This window comes from Schistocerca gregaria, chromosome 5 (genome assembly GCF_023897955.1).
Source record: "Schistocerca gregaria isolate iqSchGreg1 chromosome 5, iqSchGreg1.2, whole genome shotgun sequence".
In the NCBI taxonomy this organism is placed as follows: Eukaryota; Metazoa; Arthropoda; class Insecta; order Orthoptera; family Acrididae; genus Schistocerca; species Schistocerca gregaria.
In genome coordinates this window covers 144,475,180-144,502,394 of record NC_064924.1, presented here as the reverse complement: position 1 = coordinate 144,502,394, position 27,215 = coordinate 144,475,180, and the positions used below count along the sequence as shown (strand labels likewise).

Genomic DNA, 27,215 nt, shown 5'->3' with positions numbered 1-27,215 from the left:
TAATACCGAAGTGTTAAAATGACACTGAGCACTATGGCACTTAACATCTGAGGGAACCTAACTAACCTAAGAACCTGAGGACATCACACACATCCATGCCCGAGGCAGGATTCGAACCTGCGACCGTAGCGGCCGTGCGGTTCCAGACCGAAGCGCTTAGAACCGCTTGGCAACCCTGGCCGGCGGCTAAAGAACATTTGCTTGAAACATTTTGTAATTTGAATCTGGACAAACAATTATTTAGGATGGTCAAGTTAAGTGGTACAGCGGCCGGTAATACCTCAGTCTGCATGAGTTTGTAAATACGAGGGTTGCCCAGAAAGTAATGCACCGCATTTTTTTTTTCACTCGAAATTATTTGAAGTCTCCTGAATGAGCGCGCTTAGTTTCCGTCACTTCTGACAGACAGCGTAGTTGCAGAGCAGTTTCAAAATAGTGTCTGCAGGTCATATACGCTACAAGGAACGTGCCGTCATTGAATTTCTCACTGCAGACACACGAATTGTGAGGAATATTCACAAACGCTTGTGCAACGTCTATGGAGAAGCTAGTGTCGGCAGAAGTACAGTTAGTCGTCGGGCACGGTGGGTGAGGTCATCAGAAGGCGGTTCGGCGGAGCTCTACCATTTGCAGCGGTCGGGGAGACCATTCACGGCCGTCGCATCTTAGCTAGCCCCCTCGGATTTCCACTTATCTGCGCCACTAAAGGATGCCATTTGTGGAAGACATTTTGAGGACGATAAGGAGGTGATTCACACTGTGATGCACTGGCTGCGCCACCAGGGCAAGGATTCGTAGCGACAGGGCATACACGCTCTTGTTTCGCGCTGGAATAAGGCCATAGATTACATGGAAAAATAAGGTGTCTAGATAAAACACCACTATTTCGTGTCTCATTATGTTCAACAAAGAATTGTTGAAGAAAAAAATGCGGTGCATTACTTCCTGGGAAGCCCTCGTATATATGTATATATAGGGTGTCCCATGTATCTTGATCACCCTAAATAACTGTTTGTCCACATGCAAATTACAAAATATTTCAAGCAATGTTCTTTAGCCGTCAGGGGGCCATCAATCAGCATGATTGCCTTCGTTGTAGCTTTGTTTTTTTTTTACAAAGATATGAACAGCGGTATGGCTTTTTAAATGGCTCCCTGTATTTTTTTATTCGGTAATTCATTTCCTCTCCTAAAGACCTATTCAAAAATATATCACAGTGTGCCATTCACTGGAACACAACGTTGTTAATTACATAACACAACACTGACGTTGACGCTCCCAGCGCTTAGTGCAGGTACTCGGGGTAATGGAACACATCAATGTGCTGACGTTGACAGAGGACAAATGTAAACATAAGTAGAATGCACACCCGTCATTCTGTTAAACATCGTCAGTTGAAGAGTTGTGTGAGTAGAAGGTACACCAAAGAAGAGAAGGTAGAAATGCTACTCGTCCATGGGGAATGTAAGTTAGCAGAACAGTGATTGCAATACTGTTTTCTTACGTACGGGTACATTTAGTACAGTAGTTTAGTCCTTTTAAATGCTGTTGTCTAGAGCAGTCATACAGTAAAGGCCGTCCTTCCTACAAACTGCATCGACATAACGTTTATTTTATTGTTGTTGTTGTTGTTGTTGTTGAAGGAAGGCGAAATGCTACGCAGGTAGTGGAACTGTACAGAGCGCGATACCCTGACAAGAACCCATTTTCCTGACGGATGTTTTCTCGACTTGTTGCGACGCTTCAGGAAACGGGAAATTTCAACCCACGACAACGCAATCGTCGTAGCACTCGCGCAGACGAAGCTGCCGAAGGTACTGTTCTCGCTTCCGTTGCTATGATTCCACATGTGAGCACACGACAGTTTGAACACGAGATTTAGCATTCCTAAAACCAGTGTACATCGTGCTCTTACACGTCACCGGTTCCATCCTTATCATGTACACCTACACCAAGAATTCAATGGGAATGATTTCCCGAGTCGTGTGTAGTTCTGTCAGTGGGCACAGCAGCAAATCCTCGCCAACCCGATCTTCTTCTCCAGTGTTCTATTTACCGATGAGTGTTCTTTCTCAAAAAGGACCGGTAAATACAAGAAACATGCATTATTGGTTCAGCGACAATCCACAATGGCTTAGAGAGGTGGAACATCAGCGTCAACTGAGAGTTAACGTCTGGTGTGGGATGCTTGGTACTACAATTATTGGCCCTTATTTCGCCAATGGTAGTGTAAACGGCATAGCGTATGCCAACTTCCTGAGACGAATTCTTCCTCGTCGTCTGGATGAAGTGCCGCTAAGGACCATAATGCGTATGTGGTATCAACACGATGGATGTCCAGCACACAATGCCTTGCGTACACGCCGTGTTCTGAACCGAAGGTATCCTGCCAGATGATCTGGTCAAGGAGGAACAGTTACTTGGACTGCTAGCTACCCTGATTTAAATCCTCTGGACTTTACTCTTTGGGGTATTTGGGGATAAATTAAAGACGTTGTCTATCCGATATTCCAACAGATCCAGAGGACATGTAGGAACGTATCGTGCTTGCTTGTAATTCTTTTCAGCAGGCAACACTGGAAGCAGTAAATAATTCTTTCATTGAACGAGTGCACCAGTGTATCGGTGTCCGAGGTGGCCACTCTGAGCACCTCTGAATTTTCTACTCCTGGGCAATGGTACAGGAGAGTCGAAGTTAATTTTGTGTTGGTTTTCATTTGTTTTCTGACAACTCTAGCAAGTGGACGAGTTTGTGATCCCGGGCTCAAAGTGAATGTGGTGATATGTAATTAATAACGTCGTGTTTCAGTGAATGGTACACTCTGTTACATTTCTGAATAGGTCTTTAGGCGAGGAAATGAATTACCGAATAAAAAATATAGTGTGTCATTTAAAAAAATCATACCGCTGTTCATATCTTTGTAAAAAACAAAGCTACAACGAAGGCAATAATGCTGATTGATGTCCCCCTGACGGCTAAAGAACAAATGGTTCAAATGGCTCTGAGCACTATGGGACTTAACTTCTGAGGTCATCAGTCCCCTAGAACTTAGAACTACTCAAACCTAACTAACCTAAGGACATCACATACATCCATGCCCGAGGCAGGATTCGAACCTGCGACCGTAGCGCTCACGCGGTTCCAGACTGTAGCGCCTAGAACCGCTCGGCTACCCGGGCCGGCGGCTAAAGAACATTTGCTTGAAACATTTTGTAATTTGCATCTGGACAAACAATTATTTAGGATGGTCAAGTTAAATGGGGCACCTAATCAAGTTATCTGATGCGCAAATGAACTGCTGATTCGTCTTATTAGATTTCTGTACCTCAACCGGTAAAAACGGAACCCTTGTAGGATAGCTCTTTGTTGTCAGTCCTTCTGTTTACGTGTCGGACTGTTAAAATCCTTTTTTTCTCATGAATGGGTAGACTTAGCAAGTTGAAATTTATTTTACGTACTAAGGTCTGTAGTTTCTTGGTGGTATAAAAAACGTTAGCTTCTAAATCAATGCACCCAAAAGAGACACGCCCATTTTTGCCAAGTATTTCGATACTCGGAAACTCACTTATCAATATGCACAGGGTACTTCCCGCTGGTCTAGAATCATGAAATTTGGCAAGAGACAACGTTCCATTGTTGAATTAAAAAGAAAAATTCCGAAAACTGTGAATCTGTAATTATATCACACGAAAGAAAAGCTTCTCATTTCTTATCTGTCTGCCCGTAAGGCCGTCCGCCTCGTAAGATGGTTTTTTCTCAGTAACGAGCACACGTATCAAGTTGAAATTTATGTCACATACTGAGGTCTGTGGTCCTTTGGTAGTGTGAAACAGATAAGCTCCTAACTCAATGTTATCAAAAGATGGGGCCATTTCTGTCACAAACTTTGATACTCGAAAACTCACTCCTTAAATCCTATAGGGTTCTTCCGGTAAGCATAAAATCATGAAATCTGGCAAGAATCAAGTGTTCACAGTACACGCAAAGGGGAAAAAAATCAGAAAACTGTCACTTTGTAACTATATGACACGAATAAAATTATTTCTTTTGTCATTTGTTATCCGACTTCAAACTTGAAAGTAACACATTCTCTAAAGTCTTGGAATCTCTTGGACAGATAACTTGCCAGTACCAGTGTGGGTAAGAGGATGAGTGAATGATAATAAATAATCAAGTTTGTACGGAGCCCTCAGTGTGTGAATCGTACTCGCACCTTTCCAACTTTCATAAATCATTGACCACACCTCCGCCAACCTGGTGTATAATTATATGGTATCATGGAATTGTTTCGTTTCACAGTACTCGTACTAAGTGTGCTTGCAAGTCATTATTGCAATAGGAGGTTGGGTGTCCCTGTATCCTACGGTCAATACTGGGAAAAAGCAATTAAATAGTGTAGCTGTCGGTCGCATTTGCGTGTAGAAAGCCACCGCCTGTAGACACACGGCGCTTTGATAGATACCCGCTCAGTGCTCAAGTCGCAACGCACGGCGGCACTGACTTGGTGCTGTGAACGTTGCGATGAGCGGCTGCGGACAAGGCGACAGGTCTGTTTGCGTGGGCGGTGCAGGGTGTGAGCGAGGGCCGTTTGCGGGGGATTTTCCGCGCTCTGCCCCCGTCCCTCGCTACTCAACCCCCCGAGTTTAACCCGCTTCCCCGCGAGAGATTTATAGCGCGCGGGCGCTCCCTCGCCGCTAACCATTCATTATTATCCTGCCTTCCTTCCACGGCGATGCGCCGTCTTCTCCTCGCGCCGTTCGTTTGTTCTCTGCTGGCGCGCAGCTCGCAGCGGACGGCTCTGTTACGCCGCGCTCGCAATGCTTGAGCTCTCCATTTCCGTAGTACGGCTGACTGTCACTTTAGTCCCGCTCTCGGTCCGTTTCTTAGCAAACGCGTACATGATATTTCTTTTCCTCTGGTTTCCATTTTTGAAAAGATAGGGAAAGTTTCGGTGGTGGATGTCTCGACCACGTCATGGTTATTAGGGGCGGACCATTAGGTCGACTGGACAAGAATGGGAAGCGAAATCCGTTGTGGCCATGTTAAAGGAACCAGCCTGGCTTGCCTCAACTTACTGCAAGTGAAGAGAGAGACAGAGGCAGATGGGAGAGGGTGATGGATACTTGAGTACGATAAACCGTTACCTTCGAAAATTTCTCTTCTTCGTACCTCCTCTGCGTTACCACAGTTGACTTGAAACTGATTTCATTTATACTAACACTGTAGTACATGCGATGTCCCTAGTTCCTTCCACCGCCCTGCGTGGAATCCAGTCTTCTATAACTGTTTTCCCCTGCGCAGAAAACATCACATAGGCCGTGAATTCATTATCTTGAGGGTGTAATAAACTTTTAGCAAGGGACTGATATAAATAATTAAATTTCCAGTTTGCTTATACGAGATACCACTCTCTTTCTATTAGCAGAATACGAGAAACTGCACAATTACACAAATCAAAAAGTTTTCATCACCTCGGTTCTACGTCTACATGTATACTCCGCTAGCCATCAAAAAATTGGAATAGAGATTCACGGGCGCGGTGAAACGACAGAAGACAGGGGATAAAGGGGCGTGGAGCCTTTTGACAGGTAGTGTCCAGAGAAAATGGCGGACTTCAACGACGCCTATCAACATTTCCTGACGGATGCCCACTGTCAAGCGACAGTAAATCATGGTTCGATGTTCTCTGGTCGCAATGGGTGGCACAAAGAAGAGCCATTAAGTGTCATCCTTGCCCAGGAATATTGACCTTGCGTGTGAAACGAGGATACCGCACGAATTTGACAACACAGACATGGAACCAAATCGAGATGTAGGTGACACGGGCCACCAAGAGAAACTTCATGAGAGGGCAGAGATGGCGGAATTGCACGCAACAGGTGAAAAAAAAAAAAAATCCCTACTGACAGCTGCGGCGACGAACCCCCCCCCCCCCCCCCCCCACGTAATTGTGCCTCGGAACAGTGAAACTACTGAATGTGCAAGTGAAAGTGATTATACGGTTCTCAGGCCAACGCATATACGTGTGTTCTGTCAGAGAAACTTTAACTCGTGTGTTTTGCAAGGGTTCGATTTATTGGAGTTTATTAGACTGACTCTTCTATTTTTGCAGGTGTTCTATTTATTGATTTTTTTTTAGACTTTGACTCTTGTATTTTGCAGGTGTTTTATTTATTGGTGTTTTTTTAGACATTGACTACTGTACTTTCAAAGCTGTTTTATTTCTCAATGTTTGTTTTTGTGTGTTGTATTAGATTTGTGATATTTTGTTTCGTAAATTCATTCCTGTGGCATTGGTTCGTTTATCAGTCAGATAGCTATTCATACTCATTGGACAGTGATCGATTAGCCTTTGCATGGGGCATATTTATAGTGAGGAACCCCTTAAGGGTAACAATCACATAATTAATTGTAGTTTCAGTATAATGACACAGTGATCACTTTGATAACTAACTGAAATATAGTAGAGTGATTAAACTAGTTCCACAAAGTTATTTTATTCTACAAATTATTAGTTTTATAAGATATAGAATTTTTTGCGATAACAACTTTGTAAAACATGTTTTTTTTTCTCTTATCCTTTTTTTTTGCGGATTGTGCATTGTAATGTTCTGATTTATAATACTCATGTTATTTTGATGTTTTTTTTAATTGCCTTGGCACCTTTGCTATTTTCATAAATTTTGCTTGTTAATAAAAAGTCATAAATTTTCCTGTTATCAGTTAGCTCTTGCAATGAGCAAATACTGGTGAACTCCATAAGGGTAACAACCAGAAATTGTTTTCATATTAATGACACAGGGACCATTGTTTTTACTTGCTGACCGAATTAGGTCTACACGATCTTTTAAATAGGTGTCACAGATTTTTTTTTTCTTTGATAGTGGTAGATTCTAAAGATGTGTTGAAATTATTGTGTTTTAGCAAGTAACTGGTGACCTTTTGCCTTTTCTTTACATTTTTGGTTTAAGTTGGGTGTGAGAAGCCTGCTTCTGAATGTCCTAGCATGGCCAGAAAATTCCCTGCACAGTCTTTTCCCGGAGCGTTGGGGTTATGAAAGGTCTCTGTTGGATTCCTTTCATGTCAATTTCTTAAATCTGTTATCATTTACGGCATAAATTCCTCTTCTAAATTTACTGTTGTGTTTCTGACTATCTGGGAGGAGACTGAGCAGTGAAATGTGTTACGTTTACACATAAACAAGAACGATCTGTCACACTACTACACTTTAAAACACAGTTTATATGTAATTCATGTCACACAGTTTCATACGGAACCTACGTCCGCTTTCCTTTATATACTGTATATGATAAGATACTGTCATCCCCCTTCCCTTCTGTGTGAGAGGATGAATGAGCAAATGTATTTCTAGTTGCATGTTGGATGGTAGCAGACAAGCCTGTCTGCTAGAGAACAGTAGGACCAACGCCGGAACAGGTAGCTACGCTTTCTAAAAGCAAAGAGGTTTCTATCCTTAGTATGGTTCTGTCCGTCCCTTGTCATATGTTGGTATAGGGAGCTGCCTCTCTGGTCACTTCCGTTTTGTATACGGAAGCACGCTCGGTAGGAGCCCGGCAGGTCAGTCTGTCCGCGGCGAGCGTCTGAAGTGGTAAGATCTCCGGCTAAGCGCGTGTCTACTAAGTCCGCAGGACAATGGATATCTTAAGTTCAGCCTAACTGAAAATTTAATCATCTTTATTTCAGGTTTAGCTCTAATATATATATATATATATATATATATATATATATATATATATATATATATATATATATAATGTTATCTTAAATTGCATCGCAGTGTGATTCGAGTGTGAACTTCAGAATATCTTCCAGTAGTTGCTTTGTCACTACTTTGTGAGTAAAGTGGAACCACGTGTTGATCAGTAACTTTAACTAAGATCATCAATCTTAAATGCGAATGTGCGTGAGATTATAACGTCTCGTCTTAACAATATTTTTCAATATAGCAACTTTTCTTTATGTTTAACCCACGTGGGGTGTACTTTGTTTGACCTATCAGGTTAATAGTAAGACGATAGTAACCAGTTGTTTTTAATTATCAAAATTATTGTGGAGTTACACTATTTGTGTAAACCAAGTTGACCACGTGAAGCATGCGGTGTAATCATCAAAGTAGCCCTCAGCTATTCTTTTCGGGAAGATTTCACAGAGAGTTGGTATGAATTTAGTATACCAGTGTGTGGTAATTAGATGACGGACAGGATTGCTCTACGAAGGTAACTTCTTTGGGTGAAAATTGAATCGGTTGGTTGTGGTTAATTTCCTCTCGCATACGTTTCAACGTTCTTCGTGTGTTAACTTATGAGTGCAGTGTTGTATGCAGTCTCCCAATCTTGGCTCCATATTTAATGTGTTCCGTAAGATGACAAACTCACATTTTCACAATCCTAAATAAGGCACCAGCTTAGTTATGACTCAAGTTTAATATGCTGAAATTTCAATGATCAATGTTAAAATAAATTTCCAAATATAAACAGATTTATTTCTTTTTATTTAAATTCTCTTATATATATATATCACCGGTTTTCGTATGACTATTAAAAGATTAATTGGGAATTTGGTAAGCTAGACTGGATACCTGGTGAAAGAGTTGCGCAGTAATGCAAGGTTAACTTCCTCAGATAGCTCACAGCTTTTAAACCGCTCTTGTTGTCTATCAGCACCGCTTTACACCTCAAATTAATGCAACAACATTACATGTGTGTATATTCCACGTTATGAACCACAAATAATCTCCAATCTTCATACTTCAATACAAAATAAAACATGAACTGCGTATTTCCGTGATTACTATCAAATTGTTATCAATTACATGTCTGTCCATGTAACCATAAATTGCTAATAAAGTCTTAACTGGAACCGGCCCGGGCATACAACATGTCTGTGCTCCTAGTCTACCCAACCAGCTCTCACATTCACAAACCAGAGATTGCTGATAAAATCTTAACTGACACCAACCGCGGCAGACAACATTTCTGTCTTCCAAGACTACCAATTCAGCTCTCATCTTATAGCCGAACCACTTCGCCTGCCATCCAAATTACGCGCTATCCGAAGATCACCAACGTGCTTCGTCTGAATTTTCGTTTACGAGCTGTTTGTTATTCTGCTGGCTATTAATACTTGCCAAATGGAATGATAGCACGCTTTTGAGAGATGCTTTAATTTGAAATACAAGTAAAGGCGATCCTTAGTTTCCCTAACATTAGTAACAGAAGACTATCGTTTTTGCGCGAAACTTCCGAACGCACCAGCCAATCGCAGAGAAGGACCACAATTTAGGCGGACTTTCTCACGATACTCGTACCGAACAAACCATCTGTCATCAGTACCTCCCACCACATTACGTTATCTTGCCTTCTAAACTGCTTTAACAAGAGCTTCTAGCAGCTGAATATGATGGCTGCAAAGCCAGAAATATTAGAAACTGGGTGAGAGAATATTCGGGAAAAAACTAAATCAGAGTAACTGAATGGGAATCTGAGTTAGGTTGGTCATCTGATCCATTAATTCCGAAATATGTGATGTATGCTGTACTTCGCAGACTGCTCAATATGTAAGTAAACGGCTGTCCCTTGCCTAGTACTTCAGGGAAATTAAAGGAAAAAAGGAAGTAGCAACAAGCAGGGAACTACACTGCTAAGGAAGTGGCGCCACATCAATTTCTCGTATCCGAAATATCGGACTATCGATGGCTAAACTCCTAACACCAAACATTTTGTACAGGAATGTACATAGATAATCGCGAAAGGGAAAATATCATATTTACTTTGCTGCATACAGCATTTGCAAACTGACATTCGCACCCTTGCAAAACTATCACGTTTTATTATTGTGTATGTGAATTTTAAGCTCAAGCCATCCAAAACCCAAGCAGTACTGATTGGTCATTCTAGGCTCATTTGCGCGAAATATTGGGAATCTATATCATCTTTAACCCTAAATGGGACAAATATCAACTTGTCTCCTGTAGCAAAGAGTCTAGGAGTAGTAACAGGTGAAAATGTAAATTGGACGGGGCACGTAACCGCACTGTGCAAGAGAGTGTCAGTATTTCTCCATGACCCATAAAATATAAAAATCTGTTCTCTCTTGACCTGAAAAAGAAACTTATACAAACACTTATACTTCGAAATATTGATTACAGCGATGTTATCCTGCAAGGTCTTTCTCACGAACGCTCAAGGCGCCAGGGACTGGTTACCAACACCTGTGTTCGATATATCTGTGACGTTCGGTTCTTTGATCATATTTGACCAACATATGCACGGCTATCATCGTTGGATGCAGACAATCACAGAGATTTCCACGCACTTTCTTTCTTTTCACTGTCTTATCAACGTGCACCCTCCCTCATATCTCTTCTCGACCTCAAGTCTCTCGCTTGAAAGACATAGCGGAAACACCCATTCCCATCGGAGCAAAATCCTTTCGCACCAGTGTTCAAGAAGGGTAGTAGGAGTAATCCATTTAACTACAGACCTATATCACTGACGTCGGTTTGCAGTAGGGTTTTGGAGCATATACTGTATTCAAACATTATGAATCACCTCGAAGGGAACGATCTATTGACACGTAATCAGCATGGCTTCAGAAAACATCGCTCTTGTGCAACGCAGCTAGCTCTCTATTCGCACGAAGTAATGGCCGCTATCGACAGGGGATCTCAAGTTGATTCCGTATTTCTAGATTTCCGGAAAGCTTTTGACACCGTTCCTCACAAGCGACTTCTAATCAAGCTGCGGAGCTATGGGGTATCGTCTCAGTTGTGCGACTGGATTCGTGATTTCCTGTCAGGAAGGTCGCAGTTCGTAGTAATAGACGGCAAATCATCGAGTAAAACTGAAGTGATATCAGGTGTTCCCCAGGGAAGCGTCCTGGGACCTCTACTGTTCCTGATCTATATAAATGACCTGGGTGACAATCTGAGCAGTTCTCTTAGGTTGTTCGCAGATGATGCTGTAATTTACCGTCTAGTAAGGTCATCCGAAGACCAGTATCAGCTGCAAAGCGATTTAGAAAAGATTGCTGTATGGTGTGTCAGGTGGCAGTTGACGCTAAATAACGAAAAGTGTGAGATGCTCCACATGAGTTCCAAAAGAAATCCGTTGGAATTCGATTACTCGATAAATAGTACAATTCTCAAGGCTGTCAATTCAACTAAGTACCTGGGTGTTAAAATTACAAACAACTTCAGTTGGAAGGACCACATAGATAATATTGTCGGGAAGGCGAGCCAAAGGTTGCGTTTCATTGGCAGGACACTTAGAAGATGCAACAAGTCCACTAAAGAGACAGCTTACGCTACACTCGTTCGTCCTCTGTTAGAATATTGCTGCGCGGTGTGGGATCCTTACCAGGTGTGATTGACGGAGGACATCGAGAGGGTGCAAAGAAGGGCAGCTCGTTTTGTATTATCGCGTTATAGGGGAGAGAGTGTGGCAGATATGATACACGAGTTGGGATGGAAGTCATTACAGCATAGACGTTTTTCGTCGCGGCGAGACCTTTTTACGAAATTTCAGTCACCAACTTTTTCTTCCGAATGCGAAAATATTTTGTTGAGCCCAACCTACATAGGTAGGAATGATCATCAAAATAAAATAAGAGAAATCAGAGCTCGAACAGAAAGGTTTAGGTGTTCGTTTTTCCCGCTCGCTGTTCGGGAGTGGAATAGTAGAGAGATAGTATGATTGTGGTTCGATGAACCCTCTGCCAAGCACTTAAATGTGAATTGCAGAGTAGTCATGTAGATGTAGATGTAGATGTAGATGTCCCACTCCATCGTTCAGCAGCGTTCTCGAATCCTTCTCGGCAGCATGAACCCGACTCTCGGATGACGCCCCTCATTATATTAGATAAATAAATAATATTCCCAGTTTCAAAAGAGATTTAACGCTATATCAACTGATGCAACAATATTGACTACCATTCTGCCTCTATGCACTCTTTACCCTTTATATCCTTCTTTGCAACCAGATCTTCCTGATTTCCCAGTGTTCTTAACTGATGCAGTCTTACTAAATTTCCCTTCCCCAGAAAATATTTTTGTCACCTATAAATTATTTTTATACCTACCACTATAATTATTATTGTTATTATTATAACTATTACTATTATTATCATTATTATTGCATCATCATTATTAGTGGCAGCAGCAACAGTTGTATAATTACAATAATAGAACATTTGTATAATTATCAGTTCTTCGTCAGTACTATTTATTCACGTTGTCTCTATAGACACTCAAATTCATTTTATTGCTGTCTGTCTTATTAAAATTATCGTTATTTCTCAGGTAACTATCATGTATTAAAAGTACTGCATGTGTGAAATACGGGGTCCGGATGATCATTGTAATAAAATAAGAGAAATCAGGGCTCGCGCGGAAAGGCTTAAGTGTTCGTTTTCCCCGCGCGCTGTTCGGGAGTGAAACGGAGAAAAATAGAGTGGAAGTGGTTGGATGAACCCTCTGCCAGCAACTTAAATGTGAATTGAAGAGTAGTCATGTAGATGTAGAGGTAAGAAAGAGGCCCGAAGGCGCTAATGTGATTAGGTTACCTCGTCGGAGGTTGGAGTCCTCCCTCGGGCATGGGTGTGTGTATTGTCCTTAGCATAAGTTACTTTAAGTTAGATTAAGTAGTGTGTAAGCCTAGAGACAGATGACCTCAACAGTTTGGTCCCATAGAACTTACCACAAATTTCCAAAATATGATTAGGTTTCATAAATAAAAAAGTTTACACGATTGACAGACAGGTGAGTTACACCACGTCCCACTTTATCCTGGCTTCTGCGATGTCAGGAAGGGCACAAAGAAAAAGAAAAGAATAAAGTATTGCAGAAAAAGCCTTGAATCCGCGCCTGGTTCGAATACACTGTGTCACGTAGCTGCTGTCTCATTCTCATAGAACACTGCAAACACCTGGGACTGTGAGCCCATGACTGCCCTTCACAGGACGCAATATCTCTCTGATTTTCCGACGCGGCCGAAAGACGGTTTTAATTGCATGTACGTTTACGATTCGCTATTGATTTTGCTCCCCAGAAGGAACATCATAAACTGATCTTTTCGAGTTGAGTGACTGGATACAGGTTTTCGTTTTCCGTAGGAAGCTGATTTCATTTCATATGCCGGATTGCCGATTCGTCAGGACACAGAGGTTAGTGGTGTATTTCTGTGTTGAGACGGTTCTTTTAAGACATAACTGTCTACTTGTACATCCACATCTACATGATAACGCTTCAATTTCGCACATACGTGTTCGGCAGAGAAATGAACACCTAAATCTTTCTCCGGGCGCCCTGATTTTTCATGTCTCACTACAGTGGTCGTTTCTCTCCGTGAAAGGGGGGAGGGAGGGGGGGGAGTGAATAAAATATTTTGGCATTCGGCGGAGAACGTTCGTGAGCGAAATTTCGCGAAAAGATCTCGTCGCAGCGAAGAATGGCTTTGCTTCTTTTATCTGCCGCTCCAACTCGCGTATTATATCCGAGACATCGTCTCTCTCCTGTTTCGTGATAAGAAAAACAGAGCTGTACTTGTTTCAACTTTTTCAACGTCCACTGTGAATCTCATCTAATAAAGATCCCATACGCAACAATACCCTTAAGAGAAGAGAAAAGCGTAGTGTAGACATTTCCTTTAGTACATTGTTTGCACCTTAAAAGCAATAATAAAAGACAGTCTTTGGTTCGCATTCGCTACATTTTCTGTATGACAGTTCGAATTGAAGTTGTTCGTAACTATAATAAACACTTTGTTGAATAGACAGGCTTTAAATTTGTGTGATTTATCGTGTAAGCATTCAGCTCTGTGTGGTAAAAATACTGAACAAAGTTCCCTTTCGGAACACGTGGTAGAAAATGTGTGCGTTGAGGAGGACGTGGAGCGGTTTCCGACGCACCCAAGTGACGGAGCCGACAACCCAGCCAACCTTCTCCAGTTCGGGACACAACGTTACGTGTGAGGTTCGCGTGGTCGCTGAACCGCTGCAATGTTTCCCCGTTACGAGGCTTTAACGCCTGCCGTTACCAACATGAGGGAGCTGTCGTGTTGTCGTTTAGATTACTAACAGCGCCCTTTACCGCGAATAGTTTGCCACCATAGATCGTAGGCGTAAAGGACGAACAAGAACTCCGGCTACAAAATTTCGGAGATTATGCAGGAGGACTTTCTGAGGGTCTGATATAAGGAATGTTATAGAGTAATTGCATTTAGCTGGATTTCTTACTGCTATTCGTCTTTGTCCGTATTGCACTTGAAACATCTGCACAACAGTGTAAATGTCGACGGCATACGTTGTATGTCTAGTCCGGAAACAAACGAGTTGCATCCACTCTGGGAGCTTCTTGGTGACGGCAGTAATGCCCACTTTAAGTATTCGAGCGTGTCTTCAGTAATGTTCGTTTCTGTCTTGCGTGTGTTTCTCCGCCAGTGTTAGACGCGTGTTGACAGTGGCACACAGCAGTATGGACAGGTTTACCGATGAAGAAGTGGACGATTTACACCGTGTGTATGGCTTCACTGAATGAAAACGGCAGGGCGGCAGCTACGCTATGCTTCGCTGCTCCCTCAGCGACTGCAGCCCTATCACAGTACTTCTGCATCTGCGAGTTGTTTGCATTACTCTGTGGTTTTTGTTTTATGACTTGGCTGTCTGGTGTTACAGGATTTTTCGCTGTTCTGTTCCACAGAAACATAGGTAACCGGATAACAAACTGAATAAATATTAACCACGTAATTACTCTGTAACGAGCCATCGCAGACCAGGGATCCGTTGTATCTAAATATCTCAGAAAACGTGCCTGAATATACATTCAGAAATTTTGTCGGTGGAATTCTAGTTCATCCTGTACACACACACCGGGCACGCCCGTAGCGCAACAGAACTGGCGAGGTTGGAAGCCAAATCTGAGTCACGTGACGGGGGTTCAAAAAACTGAGCTAAGTGGATTCGACACTTACAGATTTTTCTCGTTTATAGCGGAAATCGAGAACTGATTTTAACAACTGAACAACGTCTGTTAGCGATACGCCTGTCAGAGTACTTTTAACCTAATTTCTCCGAAATTTTCGATATTTGGAAATTTGTGGCGAGGACTATGGGACCAAACTGCTGAGGTCATCGGTCCGTAGGCTTACGCACTACTTAATCTAACCTTAACTAACTGAAGCTAAGGACAACGCACACACACACACACACACACACACACACACACACACACACATTCCCAAGGGAGGGCTCGAACCTCCGACGGGGGAAGCCGCGCGAACCGTGACAAGGCGCCCTAGATCGCACCGCTAAACCGCGCGGCTAAATTTTCGAAATTTGAAGTAAGCTCGTCGTTCCAAAATTTGGCCAGGTAATGGTAACACACTGTCTGAACCATTGTTTTGACATGCCTTTATTTCTACAAATGACAAAATTACAGTTGTTTAATAAATTCTGTGTTTGGTGCACTGGGTATCAACTAGATCACTGTTTCCAAATGAGGATATTAGTAACAGTATCTTTTGAGACTTTTATTTAATACGGTACAGATACCGAAACAGAGTTCAGGTAAGAAGCGTAATATATTCGAAAACTTAGAGAATATTCTTGCAGTGAGACAGATATTAATATCCTGATATGTTAAAAACTTCGTCATCCATCCAGTTTTACATATGAGGACAAGGCATTTTAACAGGCAGATACGCACGGTTTAATGGCTTATCTCGCGCTTATACTAACTACATGAACCTGTGATCTCTCAATGTTAATCACTAAAATATGTTACCTAGACAAATGTATTCCCGAAATTTCATTTCTGTACATGAATTAGTTTCTCATTTTTTCCGTCATTGTATATACTACATGTGATCAAAAGTATCCGGACACCTGGGTGAAAATGACTTACAAGTTCGTGGCGCCCTCCATCCGTAATGACGGAATTCAATACAGTGTTGCCCCACCCTTAGCCTTGATGACTGCTTCCACTTTCGCAGGCTTACGTTCAATCAGGGGCTGGGAGGTTTCTCGGGCAATGGCACCCAATTCTTCACGGTGTGCTGCACTGAGGAGAGGTATCGATGTCGGTCGGCGAGGGCTGGCACGAATCCGGCGTTCCAAAATATCCCAAAGGTGTTCTACAGGATTCAGAACGATTCTGTGCAGCTCAGTCCACTACAGGGATGTCATTGTCGTGTAAGCACTCCGCCACAGCCCATGCGTTATGAACAGGTACTCGATCGTGTTGAACGATGCAGTTGCCATCCCCGAACTGATCTTCAACAATGGGAAGCAAGAAGGCGGTAGTGCCACGCAAAACGACAAGGGGTGCAAGTCCCCTTCATGAAAAACACTACCACATCATAACACCCTGCCTAACTGTCACAGTACTTGCAGTGGATCTTGATGCAGTTTGGAATTCCTGTGTTATGTTCTGGATAGATGTCTGACTATTACACATTACGAGCCTCTTCAACTGTCGGCGGTCACTATCAGTCAACAGACGAGGTCGGTCTGTACGCTTTTGTCCCATACGTGACCCTTCACGCTTCCACTTCACTATCACGTCGGAAACAATGGACCTAGGGATGTTTCGTAGTGTGGAAATCCATCGTACAGACGTATGACTGAAGTGACACCCAATCACCTGACCACGTTCGAAGCCCGTGAGTTCTAATGACTATTGAGCTCGCTGACATGGATTACCTGACAGCAGGTGGCAGCACAATGCAACTAATGCGAAAAACGTATGTTTTTGGTGTGGTATCACCACCAGACACCACAGTTGCTAGGTGGTAGCCTTTAAATCGGCCGCGGTCCTTTAGTATACGTCGGACCAGCGTGTCGCCACTATCAGTGATTGCAGACCGAGCGCCGCCATACGGCAGGTCTAGTCTAGATAGACTCCCTAGCACTCGCCCCAGTTGTACAGCCGACTTTGCTAGCGATGGTTCACTGTGTACATACTCTCTCATTTGCCGAGACGACAGTTTAGCACAGCCTTCAGCTACGTCATTTGCTACGACCTAGCTAGGCGCCATATCCAGTTACTATTGATATTGATATTGTGAATCATGTACCTTCAAGAGCGACGTTCATCATTAATGGATTAAAGTTAAGTATCAAACTAATTCCGTCCGCTTTTGTTTTCTCATTCCTTGTCATGTTCCAGACCTCACGTCATTATAGTTCTTCCCTCCTCACGCCAGCCTGCGTGAGCTAAAACGCGTGCATTTTGGCCTCCTCCAGTCGTAACACAGTGTTGGCTCTTCAGACAACATTTGGGTTGTCCCTATACTTTTGATCACATAGTGTATGTGATCTAACTTGTTTGCAAGTTGTTTGTAACTAAGTTTGAAATGTTCAAATGGCTCTGAGCACTATGGGACTTAACATCTATGGTCATCAGTCCCCTAGAACTTAGAACTACTTACACCTAACTAACCTAAGGACAACACACGACACCCAGCCATCACGAGGCAGAGAAAATCCCTGACCCCGCCAGGAATAGAACCCGGGAACCCGGGCGCGGGAAGCGAGAACGCTACAGCACGACCACGAGATGCGGGCCGGAAATGTTCGTACCAAATGCAGTGGGGTTGCTAGACTTCCAGAGGCTGCATCCTGCAACGTAAAATTATCTCTGTAATCACTGCATCGACAGACGACAGATAACGTTCCAGAATGTACGCCGCAGGGAGCAGCGGCGCGCTAGAGAGAAGTGCCACAAATTAGTGGCGAGTGTTGCTCGGGCGCGCGCACCGCAGGTAGATGCGCCGCGCATGCGCAGACAGCGCCTCGTTACGAGACGCCCAGCCGGCTGTGCGTGAAACGTGGGCCGAGTCGATCTACGGCTGGGAACTCGCGCTCTGCACGCCGTGCGAGGCGCACGTTCCGAAACTACCAAAATATACGAGACTTCTGTCCGCAACTGACCGGAAATCGATACGGGCAGGGGTATCGTGTCGTGACGCCGACCACTGACTTGTAGCTGCATGGATATGGTTAATATCGAAATTTACACTGTATGCCGCATAGCTCTGCCAGACGAAATGACGTAGCTGAAAGACGGTTAGACCGCCGAGTACTGCAATTGTCATCTGTACGTGAGTCATGCTCGGCTATGGTGACTACACTAAAACAGACCTGGGCTTCACCATTGTAAACGAACGTGTTTATCGTCTTCCGACAACCATCGAGATACACGAGATAACAGTTGTCACTTCTCTGTTTTTATTGTTTCATTGCCGGCCGCGGTGGTCTTGCGGTTCTAGGCGCTGCAGTCCGGAACCGTGGGACTGCTACGGTCGCAGGTTCGAATCCTGCCTCGGGCATGGATATGTGTGATGTCCTTACGTTAGCTAGGCTTAAGTAGTTCTAAGTTCTAGGGGACTGATGACCTCAGATGTTAAGTCCCATAGTGCTCAGAGCCATTTGAACCATTTTTTTTATTGTTTCATTGCCCGTGATTATGCTACATTCATTTTATTATTAATGTTTGTTTCAAAGCCACTAGGATCAATATAATGGACACATGTATAAATTTTTCGTACGTGTACTGTCAACAAACTGAAATATTTGTAAAGCGGTGATGCTCAGTACAGTACGATCTTGTGTATGTGTGATGTCAACGAGCTGCTCTCCCAAGCTATGCAGGGTGATTTTGCTAAATTCGCTAAACCTGCAGGAAACGATCGCCTGAGAGGATGAGGTGCAGAAAATATCACATGGAGACATCGATCGCTCAGAAGGAGAGTGTTCCAACACAAAAATCAAGATTTTACAGCAGAGCCATTTAAAGTTTGTAATTGCACCTGGTAAATAGGGATGCATGTAAGAACAATGAAAACAGGAACAAATATTCTTTATTGCTCTAAAAACTTTCCAATGTTTAAATTTCGTCAACATTATGTTTTGCATAATTTTTTTGAATTACAACACTTACTTATTTAAATCCCTAAACAAAACTCACATGTTCTCTTCACGAGATATACGTAGGAGGGAGCGATATACTGCTTGACTCCTCGGTGAACGTATGTTCCCGAAACGTCAACATAAACCCGTACCGAGCTACTGAGCGTCTCTCCTGCAGAGTCTTCCACTGGATTCTATCTATCATCTCCGTAAGGCTTTCGCGATTACTAAATGATCCTGTAACGAAGCGCGCTCTCTCCGTTGGATCTTCTCTATCTCTTGTATCAACCCTATCTGGTACGGATCCCACACTGGTGAGCAATATTCAAGAAGGGGGGGAACAAGTGTACTGTAACCTACTTCCTTTGTTTTCAGACTGCATTTCCTTAGGATTCTTCCAATGAATCTCAGTCTGGCATCTGCTTTACCGTCGATTAATTTTATATGGTCATTCCATTTTAGATAACTCCTAATGCCTACTCCCAGATAATTTGTGGAATTAACTGCTTCTAGTTGCTGACCTGCTATATTGTAGCTAAATCATTAAGGATCTTTCTTTCTATGTATTCGCAGCACATTACACTTGTCTACATTAAAGTATAAAAGCGATGGCAATAGCTCAAAAGTGCAATTTTTTGAGTTGTAACATTTTCCTTCTGAGCCATCGATATGGCAGGAGACACGTTCCGAGGGAGACGCATGCAATAAAGGATCAGTGACTGAGCAGGCGGGTGCTGAAGTCCTGTCTGTACTGGACTTTCACCCCCACACTCAAAAGAGCAGTACATTTCTCCACTACAGCTGCCACTGTGCGTATTATTCACAACGCTTGCAGCCCTTATCAGCTACAGGCCGTGTACCGTAGACACCATGCATTCCCTCTTAAATGTGAACAATAGTGCAGACAGCCGGAAGGCGTCGCCATGGGCAGTCCCAAACAGTCCAGTGGAGGCCAGTTTCTTCGTGGGACATATCGAAACACAGACCCCGGGCTTAGTAGCTAGTAAACTTAAGGTGTGGTACAGGTATGTAGTCATCATCCTCGTTGTGTGGAGCTATGGTGAGGAATAGCTCGGTGACTTTCTAAGGCATCTGAGCAGTGCCCACGCCAACATAAAATTTACTACGGAGGTACACTGCTGGCCATTAAAATTGCTACACCACGAAGATCACGTGCAACAGACGCGAAATTTAGCCAACAGGAAGAAGATGCTGTGATAATGCAAATGATTAGCTTTTCAGAGCATTCACAGAAGGTTGGCCCCGCTGGCGACACCTAGAACGTGCTGACATGACGAAAGTTTCCAACCGAATTCTCATACACAAACAGCAGTTGACAGGCGTTGCCTTTTGAAACGTTGTTGTGATGCCTCCTGTAAGGAGGAAAAATGCGTAACAAAGTCGGATTGTAGCCTATCGCGATTGCAATTTATCGTATCGCGACATTGCTGCTCGCGTTGGTCGAGATCGAATGACTGTTGGCAGAATATGGAATCGGTGGGTTCAGGAGAGTAATACGGAACGCCGTGCTGGATCCCAACGGCCTCGTATCACTAGCAGTCGAGGTGACAGGCATCTTATCCGCATGGCTGTAACGGATTGTGCAGCCACGTCTCGATCCCTGAGTCAACAGATGGGGACGTTTGCAAGACAACAACCATCTGCACGAACAGTTTGACGACGTTTGCAGCAGCATAGACTATCAGCTCGGAGACCATGGCTGCAGTTACCCTAGACGCTGAATCACAGACAGGAGCGCCTGCGATGGTGTACTCAAAGACGAACCTGGGTGCACGAATGGGCAAACGCCATTTTGTCGGATGAATCCTAGTACTGTTTACAGCATCATGATGGTCGCATCCGTGTTTGGCGACATCGCGGTGAACATACATTGGAAGCGTGTACTCATCATCGCCATACTGGCGTATCACCCGGCGTGATGGTATGGGGTGCCATTGGTTACATGTCTCAGTCACCTCTTGTTCGCACTGACAGCACCTTGAGCAGCGGACGTTACATTTCAGATGTGTTACGACCCGTGGCCCTGCCGTTCATTCGATCCCTGCGAAACCCTACATATCAGCAGGATAATGCACGACCCCATGTTGCAGGTCCTGTACGGGCCTTTCTGGATGCAGAAAGCCAGCACATTCTCCATATCTGTCACCAATTGAAAACGTCTGGTCAATGGTGGCCGAGCAACTGGCTCGTCACAATACGCCAGTCACTACTCTTGATGAACTGTGGTATCGTGTTGAAGCTGCATCCAAGCTCTGCCTGACTCAATGCCCACGCGTATCAAGGCCATTATTACGGCCAGAGGTGGTTGTTCTGGGCACTGAATTCTCAGGATCTATGCACCCAAATTGCGTGAAAATGTAGTGACATGTGGGTTCTGGTGTAATATATTTGTCCAATGAATACCCGTTTATCATCTGCATTTGTTCTTGGTGTAGCAATTTTAATGGCCAGTAGTGTAGAAAAGAACCAACAGATGGTTACAAGGGATGGTGAAAACCTTGGATGCAGCGTGTATCGAAAACCGACACAGATAGATCGATAGCTGCACAAGCTGTCAGACCAGCATGGAGCCCGACAAGAGAGATGATAAATGGGCTTGTAACGCGCGAAGACGAATATGTGGTCCGCCGCAGCTCGGGCGGGAGATACAATGTCTGTAAAGTCTTCTGAGGAGCGATGTGTACACTGCCAGTCACATGAAAGTGTCACGAAATGAAACACTCGGCGAAGTGACATATATGAAAAAGAAATGTCGGGTACGGACTTACTGCCATACATTGCCAGGGTGACGGACAGAATCGGCCGTATCTTCCGCCAACACGGTGTAAAGACTACTTTTAAACCGACAAAGAAGATCAACAAGTGTCTCAGATAGGCAAAGGACAAAAACGGCACCCTCTCGCAATGTCTGGAATATACTCGTGCCATGTACATGTAGAGAAGTTGTAAGTAGGCTGTTTAGGTTTTTATGTTGGTTACGCCACGTAGCGCTCTGTATGAACATCACTGACTGTGCTGTGTGCAGTCTGTGGATGGTTGGCATTGTTGGAATATTCGCCATTGTAATGTTGGGCAGCGGCAGTTGGATGTGAACTAAGCGTAGCGTTGTGCAGTTGGAGGTGAGCCGCCAGCAGTGGTGGATGTGGGGAGAGAGATGGCGGAGTTTTGAAAGCGGACGATCTGGACGTGTGACCGTCAGAAAAAGGAAATTTGTAAGCCTGGATGTCATGAACTTCTGAACGCTATTAATGTAAATACATACTTTGTTCTCCATCAAACTCTTTCATTTGCTACTTATGCCTATCAGTAGTTAGTGCCTTTAGTACTTAGAATCTTATATTTAGCTGGCAGTATTGGCGCTCGCTGTATTGCAGTAATTCGAGTAACGAAGATTTTTGTGAGGTAAGTGATTCATGAGAGGTATAGGTTATTGTTAGCCAGGGCCATTCTTTTGTAGGGATTATTGAAAGTCAGATTTCGTTGCGCTAATATATATGGCGTGTGACGAGGGCCTTCCCACGGGTACACCACTAGCCTGGTGCAAGTCTTTCGATTTGACGCCACTTCGGCGACTTGCGCGTCCAGGAGGATGTAATGATGATGATTAGGACAACACAACACCCAGTCCCTGAGCGGAGAAAATCTCCGACCCAGCCCGGAATCGATCTCGGGCCCTGAGGACAGTCTGTCGCGTTGACCACTCAGCTACAGGGGGCGGATGTTACGCTAAAAAAAAAAAAAAAAAAAAAAAAAAAAAAAAAAAAAAAAAATTGTGTGTCAGTTTAGTGTTGATCAGAATGAGTAAAGCCAGAAATGTCTGAGTACGTTCAGTTTTGCTCAGCTGTTTGACAATGAAATAACGTAGAGGTTTTCCAGCACTTTTTCTAAGGGGATGTTTCAAAGTCTATCAGTACCTTGGTCACCCACCGAACATAAGCGCCATTGTAGGTTGGGACAGGTGGAGAAATAGGCCGCGGTCGAGAACGCGTTGTGCGAGACCGAGCACGTAGTAAAATTCGACGAGACGGAAGTCCTTGCGTGGAGAAAAGCTACCACGCGTGCTTGCTCACGAAAGCCTTAGAAATGCACAAACATGACAACAGCTTCAACAAGAAATAAGAAAGACTCAAGGTGAACGAACCCTCGATTCCTGTGCTTCAGGGAACATCCGTATCAAGAAGTAAGACGAGAACCGCAGCGGTAATGACCACAGAAAAGCCCTCTCGGGCTTTCGTGTGCTAGGTACATACGAGTGTGAGTCAAATGAAAACTTTAAATTTGTAATTAAAATGAAAACTTTAAATTTGTAATTACAAATCGAAATTTCGCGCCGTTATCCTGTAAGTTGGTACGCGTGCTACAAAAAGCGTTCAGAACGTCCCGTAGGTGGCAGCATAGTGCAGATGCACACATACCGTCGCAGTATCAGTATGAAGATGTCCGCCCTACTTGCGACTTGCACCAGGGAAGAACAGCGTTCTGTTATTATAGCTTTTGGGTAGTGAAGGTGTGAAACCTATTGAAATTCATCGACGAATGGAGTAGGAAATTCGCAAATGGTGTGACTTCAGTGGAAGATGCTCCTCGTCCACGTCAGGCACAACGAGTTGTGACTCCACAGAACATTGCAGCAGTTGAAGCCATAGTGAAGGAAAACCGCCTAGTGACACTGAATGACATTGCAGCATTAGTCATGGGTCAGCACTCCACATTGCGCATGATGTGCTCCAGTTTCACATAGTGTCCGCAAGATGGGTGCCACGGTAGCTGACTCCTGAAATGAGAGAACAACGTGTTGATGCTTGTGAAGAACTTCTTCGGCGCTTTGAAAGAGAAGGTGATGGCTTCCTTGCAACAATCGTTACTGGGGACGAAACGTGGGTTCACTCCCACCAACCGGAAACGAAGAGAGCGAGCAAGGAATGGCGCCATTCCTCATCACCAAAACCAAAGAAGCTTCGAAGAGAACCATCAGCAGTGAAGGTTAGGGTGACTCTTTTGGGACGAAAAAGGCCTCATTTTGGAGCATTACATGCCTAGAGAGACCACTATCACCAGTGCATCATGCACTGATCTCCTAAAAAATCATCTGCGGCCTGCAATCAAATCAATGCGACGTGGATTGTTGTCAGCAGGTGTCCTTATGCAACATGACAATGCAAGGCCCCACACTGCCCGTACAAAAGTTGCAACAATCACAGACCTGCATTTTGAGTGTCTTCGTCATCCACCATATGGTTCAAAGTGGCTCTGAGCACTATGGGACTTAACATCTGAGGTCATCAGTCCCCTAGAACTTAGAACTACTTCCTTGCAAGAATAGTTACTGGGGACGAAACCTGGGTTTTACTTCCACCAACCGGAAACGAAGAGAGCGCGCAAGGAATGGCGCCCGCCATTCCTCATCACCAAAGCCGAAGAAGCTTCCAACCGAACCATCAGCAGGGAAGCTTATGCTGACGCTCTTTTGGGAGAAAAAGTAAGATGACCATATTTTCTAGACTCAAATTCGGAAATTAACATATTTCCTAGGCTCAAATCCGGGCCACATTAAAAAATTTGCAAAATAGGCTATATTTATTTATTTATTTATTATATGAGAAGAAGGTTTCAATTACATGTAATAAATACAAAATACCAATTAAAATTGTTACAAAGAAAAGCACATTTACATTTTATTAATAATTTCTAAGATGAATGAGTGTGATCCAGGGCAACTGTATTTATCAGTGCTGTGAATGTTCTTTATCAATCTGATATAATATGCCGCACACAGATGACAAATGGTAGTATTCTAGAGACCAGCATACACTGCGATGGCGACGCCAAAGTCAACGAGAGCGTAGCCTGTATTACTGTTCGTCTGTTGGAGTTACTTTGTATTTCGTCTGAATGTTTGCCAAAGAACCTCCTCTGCCTCTTCCATGGCTATCAGAAAATATGCAGATTTCTTCCCTCTTCTGTTCGAGTTACGGTTAGAACAGTTTCGACCGCGCGAATGCAGTCGAGTGCGACTTTTTCCCAGTTGCCGTGGTCTCTGACTGCCCATTAACTGTTCGAGCTGCGGCCAACACGTGTTTGCACAGTAGAAACAGTTTGATAACGGTTTCAACAATTTGTCGTACCCTCTCGTCAAACAATTTCCCGCCATAACTAAAATTAATAATAAAATATAGCGATACAGGTGAAATGATTGTCTAATAAGGGACAAATTGAATCATGATTGTTAATTTCGGGACAAACAGGTGTCCCGAATTACCTTTGAAAAAATTCGGGACAGAGACACAAAAATCGGGACTGTCCCGAAAAAAAAAAAAAAAAAAAAAACGGGACGGATGGTCACCTTAAGAAAAAGGCGCCATTTTGGAGCGTTACATGCCTAGAGGAACCACTGTCACCAGTGCATAAACACAGATCTCCTAAAAAATCATCTGCGGCCTGCAATCAAATCAAAGCGACGTGGATTGCTGTCAGCAGGTGTCCTTTTGCAACATGACAACGCAAGGCCCCACACTTACCGTACAACAGTTGCAACAATCACAGACCTGCATTTCGAATGTCTTCCTCATCCACCATCCTCACCAGACCTTGCCCCGAGTGATTTCCATATGTTTGGACCACTCAATTGGAGGAAAGAATTACCGTTCTGATAAAGAGCTACGCCATGCGGTGCATGAGTGGTTGTGCGGACTACCAAAAGAATTTTTTTCTAAAGAAATTTATGCACTTTGTAAGCGCTGGAGGACCAGCATTGAGCGTGGGGGAGATTATGTTGCAAAGTGATACAGCTTTGTACCAATTCTGCACAATAAATAATATTTTAAAGAAATATTTAAGGTTTTCATTTGACTCGCCCTCCTATAATCTCTGGTCGCGAGCTCACTCTAGTCCGCCACCAGCAATAAAGAGTCAGGCTTTGATAATGCCAGCTAGTCTTGCTAGCAAAACGTATTCTTTCAGTCATTAAAACCTACGCTGTCAAACATGTTTCATCTCCTCATTCGAGTGGGTGTACGCCCTTCCTAAAATACTTGCCACCCCTGCTGAAGAGCCCCGCCGACAACCGGGCCTCTGCAACAGAGACTGAATTGGTGGCACATTGTGTCCCGGCGAGGCCCAGCCAAGTGGTATGAATGAGACTTTGAGGCGGCGCGCGGCTTGTTTCGCAACGCGCCAGCTGCAAGTTCAAATGCCGTCCTCGCTTTCGGCTGTCGCGGTTGGCAGCAGTGCGATTCAGCCAGTGCGGGAGCTGCATCGTTAAGAGCAGCCGTTCACTTCTGCAGGTGTGTGCCACTGATTCAGAGGCGCGCTCGTACCTTTCTGTGCTCGGCGTCACCTTACTGCTCACAGCAACGAGACGAACGGGCAGTTCTCAATATGGCGGAGGCATCACTGCGGTGTCTCCTGCGGAAAGAAGATAATTTGTGTCAAATATTCCAGCGGCAAAACCAGTGCACATCACAAACAAAAGCTGGAGGAATTCCGCCTTAAGCGAGGCACCGTATTCTAGTATTATTTCACGCAGACAATTTTCAGTACTTTTTGTGTTCCCATCCGTGCGTTTATTTGTTTATTTCGTTTCTGCAAAAGTGTTGTTGCATTTTAACCTCTTAGAACTACTGATAGCTTTGCGAGAGCCAGCCAGCCTTGACAAAACTCTACCATCTGGTGTGCAAGATGTATGAGACAGGCGAAATACCCTCAGACTTCAAGAAGAATATAATAATTCCAATCCCAAAGAAAGCAGGTGCTGACAGATGTGAAAATTACCGAAGTATCAGTTTAATAAGCCACGGCTGCAAAATACTAACACGAATTCTTTACAGACGAATGGAAAAACTGGTAGAAGCCGACCGCGGGGAAAATCAGTTTGGATTACGTCGAAATGTTGGAACACGTGAGGCAATACTAACCCTTCGACTTATCTTAGAAAACAGATTAAAGAAAGGCAAACCTACGTTTTTAACATTTGTAGACATAGAGAAAGCATTTGACGCTGTTGATTGGAATACTCTCTTTCACATTCTGAAGGCGGCAGGGTTAAAATACAGGGAGCGAAAGGCTATTTACGATTTGTACAGAAACCAGATGGCACTTATTAGAGTCGAGGGGCATGAAAGGGAAGCAGTGGTTGGGAAAGGAGTGAGACAGGGTTGTAGCCTCTCCCCGATGTTATTCAATCTGTATAGTGAGCAAGCAGTAAAGGAAACAAAAGAAAAAATTGGAGTAGGTATTAAAAATCATTGAGAAGAAGTAAAAACTTTGAGGT

At 43.8% G+C, this 27,215-nt stretch overlaps 1 long non-coding RNA gene across 1 annotated transcript in view; it reads right to left on the bottom strand.

The window, feature by feature from the left end:
• The window catches only part of LOC126273076 (uncharacterized), a 292,705-nt gene that overhangs the window by 208,240 nt on the left and 57,250 nt on the right, over positions 1–27,215 (bottom strand). The window contains exon 2 of the long non-coding RNA XR_007549302.1: positions 26,263–26,350. This is a non-coding gene — a long non-coding RNA (uncharacterized LOC126273076). The remainder of the gene's footprint in view (positions 1–26,262; positions 26,351–27,215) is intronic.